Source organism: Rutidosis leptorrhynchoides, chromosome 10 (genome assembly GCF_046630445.1).
Source record: "Rutidosis leptorrhynchoides isolate AG116_Rl617_1_P2 chromosome 10, CSIRO_AGI_Rlap_v1, whole genome shotgun sequence".
Classification (NCBI taxonomy): Eukaryota; Viridiplantae; Streptophyta; class Magnoliopsida; order Asterales; family Asteraceae; genus Rutidosis; species Rutidosis leptorrhynchoides.
Window position 1 is genome coordinate 171,217,737 of NC_092342.1, and position 10,774 is coordinate 171,228,510.

Sequence of the window (10,774 nt, forward strand, 5' to 3'; positions counted from 1 at the left end):
CCACAATATTGAACAGTGACTTATAGTCCCACCTTTTCTACTCTTTTAAATCTTTTGGGATGAAAATAATGCTGTTTTATAAATGTTTTACAGAATGGACACAAGTACTTGAGAACTACATTCTATGATCAAATTGTTGTACCGGATATCCCTAATTTTGCTTGGTAGCCTAAGAATTAGTGAACTGCCACTAATTAACGCGAATCCTAAAGATAGATCTATGGGCACTAACACCCCCATTCTGGAAAATGGAATGCTTTACTACTTCGAGGTTTTTTTTTAATACAACCCTCATTCTGGAAAATGGAATGCGGCCTGTATGTTGAGGGATATTCTATATTCATTTTTGTTAATATTGGTTACCAGACAACTTATCAATAGAATGATTTTATACACATGTTATGTGTATGGTTTTTATACACGAGAATTGTGTACGATTAAATAATTGAAATCTTGAAGTCTATTAAAATTATTGAAAATCCTTGTTTATGATAAGCATATAAACTCACCAATAGAGATTTTGGCAGGTCATTTCAATCATCTCTTAGCGAGATATTGTAAGAACCCTAGAAAGAGCCGTTTATGTATCAAGGATTGTGAAGGAGGTGTTCTATAGATGAGGACCAAGCCTCCCGTATTCAATAGCTTAAACACCGCATTGTAAAGAGTTGTAACACCCCGTTTTACATAACGTGTTGTTTGGGCATCGTTTGAGTTCCTAGTTATGTACCCGATCTTTTAGTATATTAAATTGACCTTGTGAGACCCCTAAATGATCAAAAAGTGAAGAAATGCTGAACCAGGGGGAATCGCGGTCGCGACTAGGCGTATTGCTGTAACGGCCTGGCTTTTTTGACTTGCTTTTGTACTTTCACGAAACTGCGTATTTGTGCGTATTGAGCTAGCTTATGCTCTGGGATCTTTAATTATGGTTAATTACTTTCGTTAGTATCTTACAATGTGCTATTAAGTGTGTAGTCACTTAACTTGATCCTCGAATGCTTTTACGACCGTTGGTGTCACTTATCGTTTTAAATGAAATACGTACTTGGTACACGTTAAACTTTTGTCGTAATTGGAATATTATGACTGCGTAAACTTGATTGTTATTGATTATAACAATTACTTGGCTTAAGTGTGAAGACCTGTCCTAATCCATCCGGACAAAGTCCATATCGATTATAAACGATTCACAACAGTTGATTACATCGCGAGGTACTTGACCTCAATATGATACATTTTACAAACATTGCATTTGTTTTTGAAAAGACAATCTTTCATTACATCTAAAGTTGACGGCAGGCGTACTTTTTCATAATATATCTAACTATAATTGACTTAATAATAGTCTTGATGAACTCAACGACTCGAATGCAACGTCTTTTGAAATATGTCATGAATGACTCCAAGTAATATCTCTAAAATGAGCAAATGCACAGCGGAAGATTTCTTTCGTACCTGAGAATAAACATGCTTTAAAGTGTCAACCAAAAGGTTGGTGAGTTCATTAGTTTAACATCAATTATCATTTCCTTCATTTAATAGACCACAAGATTTTTTCAGTTCTCATAAATATACGTCCCATACATAGAGACAAAAATATCATTCATATGGATTGAACACCTGGTAACCGACATTCACAATATGCATATAAGAATATCCCCATCATTCCGGGATCCTCCATCGGACATGATATAAATTTCGAAGTACTAAAGCATCCGGTACTTTGGATGGGGCTTGTTGGGCCCGATAGATCTATCTTTAGGATTCGCGTTAATTAGGGTTTCTGTTCCCCAATTCTTAGATTACCAGACTAAAAAGGGTGATATTCATTTTAATAATCAAACCATAGAATGTAGTTTCAAGTACTTGTGCCTATTTTGTAAAACATTTATAAAAATTGTGCATGTATTCTCAGCCCAAAAATATAAAGGGTAAAAAGGCAAATGAAACTCACCTAATGTAATTTGTAGTAAAAATACATATTACGATATTGAACATTTGAACAATGCAGGGTTGGCCTCGGATTCACGAACCTATATCATTTGTATATTTATATATTAACACACATATTTGTAATTGAACTATATATATATATATATATATATATATATATATATATATATATATATATATATATATATATATATATATATATATAATTTGTTATTAATAATAATACTTGTTATATTATGTTATTTAGATATATTTGATATATTTAACTTATATGTTATATTTGTTTATTTTGTATATATATTTAAAATGATAAATATTTATATATTTATTTGTATCAATATATCTATATATATTATATGATCAGTATTATATTTAAAATCATTAGTTGGTTATATGTAAGTATTTATATAAATACTATTAATATGTTTGATATATTGTATATGAAATGTTAATGTACTTTTAGTATATATAAAGAGTATATTTTATGTACAAAATATTTATTTGTTAAAAATGATAGTTCGGATAACAATGATTTACTCATCATAACAATAATAATTTTATTGATAATGATAATACTAATAATAGTAATTATATTGTTTAAAATGCTACTTGGGTTAATAATAACAATAATACTAACAATTACAAAAACGATAACTTAGTAATCCTAATAATAATGAAAAGGCATTAATACTAATGAAAATAATAATAATTTTGATATTTATAATCATAGTGGTAATGGTAATATCTATATTGATAATACTATTGATTCTAAGGTTTTAAATAAAAATACACTTATTGATTTTTGTTATGTTATGTGTATTAAATATGTTATATATATATATATATATATATATATATATATATATATATATATATATATATATATCATTTGTTTTAAAAAAAAATAGTAATTTTAATAATACTAAAATAATATTAGTAATGGTAAAAAAAAATGTTAATGATGATAATACCAAATATTACTAATAGAGATAATAATATAAATGATTCTTTTAATGATAGTAAAAAATGATAATTTCTAACAATAAAGGTAATTTGTTAAAATAATACTTTTAATACCAATGATAATTATAATACTTTTAAGGATGATAATAATCATGAATATGATAGTAATACTAATAATAATCAAAATATTTATAGTAATAATACTACTTTTACTATAATAATAATAATAATACTATTAATAAGGATATTGTTCACTAATACTTAGTTATAATGATAATGATCATAATATTAATAATAATAAGAATAATAATCCTAATGCTAATAATAATAATAACAATAATAATTAAAATTATGATAATATTAATGATAATAATTTATACTCTAGTAATAATAACTATAATGATAATAATAAAAGTTTTTGGTTTTGAAATCTACCTCCGAAAGTGCTTAAAAAAATAGTTGCCACCAGTCAGTCTCGAACCCGAGACCTCCAGGATAACCAACACAACACCCAACCAGCTGAACCAAACTGCTTTTCTGTTTTATTACATAACGTGTTTAAATATAAACCATGTTTCTGTTTGTTCATCTTCTTCACATAATACCTCGATCAGGAGCAATTCGTATCAACACTTTACGATTTGTATTAGGACAAGGATTTGAAACAGAGTGAACGGAATGATGATTGCGAATTAACAGGCACAAAATGAGAAAGAAAGGAAAAAAAAATTAAAGAAACAGCAGAAGCTGTTAGCGAAGAAAAAAAAATACAAACTCAATTCGTGATTTTTAAATTCTAGACTCTTTTAGATTATACATATAACATGAAAAAGGTGTTAAATCTTTCATAGAAACTTTCGGTATTCTTAATTTAACTTCAAACACAACTTATAGCTCGAATTCGATTAAGGAATAATAGTTTGACTCTTTAAAAACAACACTTTGACTCCAAAATTAAACTTTGATTTCGCGAATTGAGATTTGAGAAAATGCAGATAGTTTGACTAAAGGATTACTAACACTTCTGCATTTCTAAATTTTTGAAATTTATTCGAACTTGAAGCTTTAAAAAAAAAACTCAAGAACAGAGGTCGTACTTATATTTTTTCTGTATTTCTGAAATTTTGTTCTTAATTCCCCTAATTGAATTCAAACAAAGACTTTAAGGAGGATAATGGAGCTTAATTACTGTAACCAGATTCGATTAAAACTTGTTTTGTAGCTTAAAAGATTCGACAGGAATTAAATCGATCAGGAAAAAAAATATAACTTAATTAAAAGTAGAATTTGACTTACAACTGAATTTGTTTCTATTAGCTATCTGATTTCAATTAGGATTCAGTTTAGAGACAAATAAATAAAGATTGAAAGGGACTTACAACTGAATACGATTCCAAATTCATTTATATATATAATATATGATTTTGTATAAATAATATTCATAATTAATAATAGTTATATTAATAATAATTAGAATACTATTAATAATAATAATAAAAGTAATACTAATAATATTGATATAACAACTTATGCTTATCAAATCTCATATATATATATTATATACTAAGCTGATAATATTAATAATACTAATATCATTATTATTTATTAATATAATAACTATATTTTAACTTGTAATTAAATTTTATACATATATTACACATTATTAATTGTGTAATACTTATATTATATAATAACTTATTTAGTATTTATATAATTTATATATATACTACAACATACATATAATATTTATTGTATACAGGAATCATATATATATTTATATAGACTCATTTTAATAACAGCTTGATTATTTTGTGTATTATTTTATATATGTCTAATTCTAATGTTTAATTATATTTTATAATTTCCAATTATCATATATACTATTATTTAAATTTATTTTTATCTATACATACAATATTAATTATGTATAGATTCATATACATATAGATATTTATTTAATAGCAAATTTATTATTTTGTATACTACTTTACATATTCAAACCAAATAATTAAATTGTATTTTATTATTTCAAAATAATATATACACCTATATTTATATTTATAATTATTTATATTTTACATATTTATGTATACACAATTGTTCATGAATCGTCGAAAGTTGTCAAAGGGTAATTGATTACATGAATATAATTTCAAACTTTTCGAGACTCAACATTACAGATTTTGCTTATCGTGTCGGAAACATATAAAGATTAAAGTTTAAATTTGATCAGAAATTTCCGGGTCATCACAGTACCTACCCGTTAAAGAAATTTCGTCCCCGAAATTTGAGTGAGGTGGTCATGGCTAACAATAAAAATGTTTTCATGACGAATATGAGTTGATGAATTGAGTTTTATTATCATTGAGTAATATGGATAAAAATAACTCGATTATTCGAAGAGTACGAATGAAGCTATCACCAAAGAGTGAAATAGGAAAGTAAATATTCATCTTAACTTTTGACGGAGTCAGGGTTTAATTTTGAAAGTAAGATACATTTTAACTTTTGACGTAGTCACGATTGAATTTAGAAAACAGGATGCGTCTTAACTTTTGACTTTGTTTTGGTTGAATTCCGGAATTCAAGGGATTTAAAAGAAAATCTTGGAAATCTATAAGATCTGATTCTTCGGCGAATAAGGAAATTAAGATCTCTCTAATTAAATATGGTGATCTGCTTTGATTACTCTGTCTGATATTTCCATTATAAATTAAACTCTTGCGTCCCATCATTCTCACCAGTTCTATACTTTCTTTCTTAGTTCATACATCCAAAAGATTGTGAAAATGCTTAATCCAGTTCTAATCCTTGATATTTTCCAAATTATCATTTCTATCATCCTTCTTTTCAATCTTCCATTAGAAGAATCTGTTTACTTCTACTATTACCTTGGAGTGATACTGTTCTTAATTATACCGTGTCTTTATATTGCTATTCGTATTAATATCCATGGTTTGTAATTTCTGCGTTGTTGTTGAATTTTATATCTTCCCTTATATTTCAATGTCCCTGCTTCTGTCTTCTATAATTATTGTCATTCATAGTTAATGTGCTCTCCTATTTACTGCGGTTTATACCCCCTTTCTATTTCGGAACTTCATGCTTTTATTTTCTTTCCGTAAGTAATGGTCCATAATTCATAGATATGGAGTTTCGAATTAGTATGATATACAAGGTAGAAAAGAAAGGTAGTAGCACGATTTGATTTGTAAAATTTCCAGAATTACTGAGAACAGAATTATCACGAATATATTTTCTTGATATGTTCAGAAGTTAAGAAAAATGAAAGAGTTATGTTACATGGCACATGATGACGTTATGATCTGTGAATCATCATGTTCCATAGAAAACTCAGCATGACTTACTATAATATAATCACGTTGATCAAGTGTCATTATATTATACTAACTCATGCATCAGTTCCCAACATTACTTCAATAACATTCATATTTTAAGCTCAAAATTTTACAGAATATAGAAACTAACATTTTCTATATGATGTAATACTGATAGCACGAAGAGATTAATGATTTCAGATAAGATTAGTTATGAAAATATATTTAGAAATATCGAGGATATTTATAATAAAAGATAGGATAATATCTCGGAATATCTAAGATCAGAGGATGATAGAAACTATTGTCCGCAAGGGTTTAGAGTAAAGAGTAAGATATTCACTAAAGACTTTAGCAGACATTGAATCATTTGGATTCTTTGAAGTCAAACTTATTCTTTGTGATTTGTCCACGGCTTTCTTCATAGTTTCGCATAATCTGCTTTTCGGTACTAAATTTTCTCTTGAATGTTTCCAATATAATGATACACAGGAAGCACGAAGAGGTATATAATTTCGGACGAGAATATTTATGAAAATATCCTCATAAATATCGAAGATATTGATGATGATATTTTGGAATTTCTAAGTTCGATGGTTGATGGAGAAAGATTTTCTGCAAGATTTTAACATGACTTCGGAGCAAGATATTCTCTAAAGATTTCAACGGATCCAGAATTATCTGGATTCTTTGAATATAGGGTATGGTCCTTGTATTTATCCTTGGTCTCCTTCATGGTTAACTCTATCCGTTTTCCAGTTCCAACGTTTCTGAGCTTTTCCAACATATTATTCTTTATCATCAAACTTCCGACGACTAAGGTCATTTAAGGTTGCCTACAGTTTCTGCTGCTTCATTCAGCTTTTTCAATATTCAGAGTATCGATTCGTAAACTGGGTGCCTTTTCAAAATTTCAGAATTGAAGGTCGTAATTTTAGGAGATAATTATTATATGTATATATATAACTGTTGATGTAGAAATGCTACGAGATTCAAAATACTGATTGCTGATTCCCGATAATTGGTATGGCAATTATTATTACAGGGTATAGATGAATACAAGATGGGGTTTCAATGAATATTTTTCGGAAAGTCCAAATTCATTGAAGTTGCTGGTAATTTTACTGCTATTGTGGTGAAATATAAACGGTTCTCCGGTAACGATGACGACAGGCAAACCTATATATCGAGGTTATAATAAGACTAATTCGAGTGAAAATTGAAGTTGATTTGCTGGAGCTGTGACAAAATTAGCTACTTTGAAAAGTGATCGCAAAGTTATTTTTGCTAATAAATGCCAAAGGATCTGACGCGGCTACGTGTTAAACTTTTACTCAGTTTCCGAGAGTTTTTTTTTTTTTTCAGATGCATAACTATATGCATCAATCATTTCTTCCATAGATGAAGTGCGGTTGGTTCATTTTCTGGATTGAGGTATTTTCAAGAATCATGAAAGGTTTGAACGCAGATTGTAATCGTCAAGATACAAATGAGATTTAAGATGAAATCAAGTGGCGAACTTGAAGAAATGTTTAGTTTCATATGTTATAATCAATAATTTAATTCATTTAATTGTCCAATGTTATTAGTCCACAGTCGATAGTCCATAGTTAAAAATTCACTAATTCATATACAATATTCGAATTAATTAATAAGTATCGTGACCCGTGTACATGTCTCAGACTCAATCACAACTCAAAGTATATATATTATTTGAGAATCAACCTCAACCCTGTATAGAGAACTCGATCATTACTGCATATAGAGTGTCTATGGTGATTCCAAATAATATATATAGATGCGTCGATATGATATGTCAAAACCTTGTATACGTGTCCCGATATTTAAAGTGCGTAAAATAAATAACAGAAATTAAATGACGATAAATAAAGTGCGTAAAGTAAATAACAGAAATTAAATGACGATAAATAAAATTGCGAGAATGTAAATTGCGATAAATAAACTGCGATAAATAAATTGCGATAATTCAATGGTAATACGGAATTAACAGTTAGCTAGGAACAATTAGCTAGGATTTTGTTAGCGTGGATTCTTAATAGAATTTCATATTGTTAATTAATCTGTTTCTAATCAATTTTTATTGTGTCCATTATTTCTTCATTATGCCACTTGTTGGATTCTGATAGGTCAAAATCCAAATATGTAATTGGATGAATATGGTTATTCTGTGGTGAATGAATTTGTATATCGGTGGATGTAAGTAGGATAGTATATGACTGTTGAAATAGATTCGAAGAATGTACAGTGTATCTTATTAATGTGAAATCTAAATATTCCTCGGATATTACCTACCCGTTAAAATATTTTCACCATTAATTGTTTGTACAAAAGAATTTTTAATTACAATCTTTATGAAAATATACTTACATACAAATTCTCTTCAGATGTAATCATGGATTTAATGAGTTAATATGATATTAAACTCATCAGATTTACGGCTAGAACTAGAGTACAAAATCTCTAAAACTTTAGAGATTACATAATTGCCATGAAGAACGAAGATAATTGATGTAGAACGATACGTAGAAAGATGATTATACTCGAGGTACAGAATGAGATGTTGAGACATTGATTGTTGATGGTACTGGTGCTGTTACTGATGGTACTGTTGGTGCAGGTGATGTTGCTGAAGGTGGTACGTTTTGCACCATAATGTCCAAGTTGATTGCTCAAGCGCAAAGCTCGTTGACTTCTTCGATTACCCCGGGATGATTGTTGGTCGGAACGAGCGGATGAATAAGGTTCAGAATTGTGGATAGAATATGATCTTGTCGAGTTACCCTGGAAATGGGACTGAAAGTGGTGTCTCGAACAGGTTCGTCAGTAAACGCTTCAGGTTCATTGTCAAGAGGTGAATTCAGTGAGTGGAAGGGATTGCCTTCTGCGCGTTTCCATTAATTAAGTCAACTACGAACTCATCAGATGAATTGATAATGGCTGATGGGTTGATTCATGCCGATGACGCTATTTTCGGAGCTTAGGTGAACATCTATGTCGGAATAGCTGTCGGAATAACTATCGAAATAGCTATCGAAATCTGAGGGACTTGAACTGGTTGCAGGATTCATCTCGTACGATCAGATGAAGGGTTTTCAATAAGAAATAGATTATAGGATGTAGATTAGTACCCTGAAATACATAATTTACATTTGCATATATAATACTAAAATCCCATAAGTTACGGAGGAATCTACGGAAGTTGTCAAGCAAAGTTACAGTAACAGCTACGCTAAGATATGAAGTAGCAGATACGCTAAGATATGAATTTTGTCTATACACTATTCATGCAGTCATTGCAGTAAGACGTGTCTAGACTAAGAATGATAAGTAAGTGATTCTCTAAGAATGATAAGCAGGTAATTTTTGACACAAAATGATAAGCAAAAACTTTTGATATGCAGACATGGTCGAAGTCCAGACTCAATAATGCATCCTAACGACTTATCAGTTAGACACACTAATGCAGACATGGTTCGCTAAGACCACCGCTCTGATACCAACTGTGAAGACCCGTCCTAATCCATCCGGACAAAGTCCATATCGATTATAAATGATTCACAACAGTTGATTACATCGCGAGGTACTTGACCTCTATATGATACATTTTACAAACATTGCATTCGTTTTTGAAAAGACAATTTTTCATTACATCGAAAGTTGACGGCAGGCGTACTTTTTCATAATATATCTAACTATAATTGACTTAATAATAATCTTGATGAACTCAACGACTCGAATGCAACGTCTTTTGAAATATGTCATGAATGACTCCAAGTAATATCTCTAAAATGAGCAAATGCACAGCGGAAGATTTCTTTCGTACCTGAGAATAAACATGCTTTAAAGTGTCAACCAAAAGGTTGGTGAGTTCATTAGTTTAACATCAATTATCATTTCCTTCATTTAATAGACCACAAGATTTCCAGTTCTCATAAATATACGTCCCATAAATAGAGACAAAAATATCATTCATATGGATTGAACACCTGGTAACCGACATTCACAATATGCATATAAGAATATCCCCATCATTCTGGGATCCTCCATCGGACATGATATAAATTTCGAAGTACTAAAGCATCTGGTACTTTGGATGGGGCTTGTTGGGCCCGATAGATCTATCTTTAGGATTCGCGTCAATTAGGGTTTCTGTTCCCTAATTCTTAGATTACCATACTAAAAAGGGTGATATTCATTTTAATAATCAAACCATATAATGTAGTTTCAAGTACTTGTGCCTATTTTGTAAAACATTTATAAAAATTGCACATGTATTCTCAGCCCAAAAATATAAAGGGTAAAAAGGCAAATGAGACTCACCTAATGTATTTTGTAGTAAAAATACATATTACGATATTGAACATTTGAACAATGCAGGGTTGGCCTCGGATTCACGAACCTATATCATTTGTATATTTATATATTAACACACATATTTGTAATTGAACAATATATATATATATATATATATATATATATATATATATATATATATA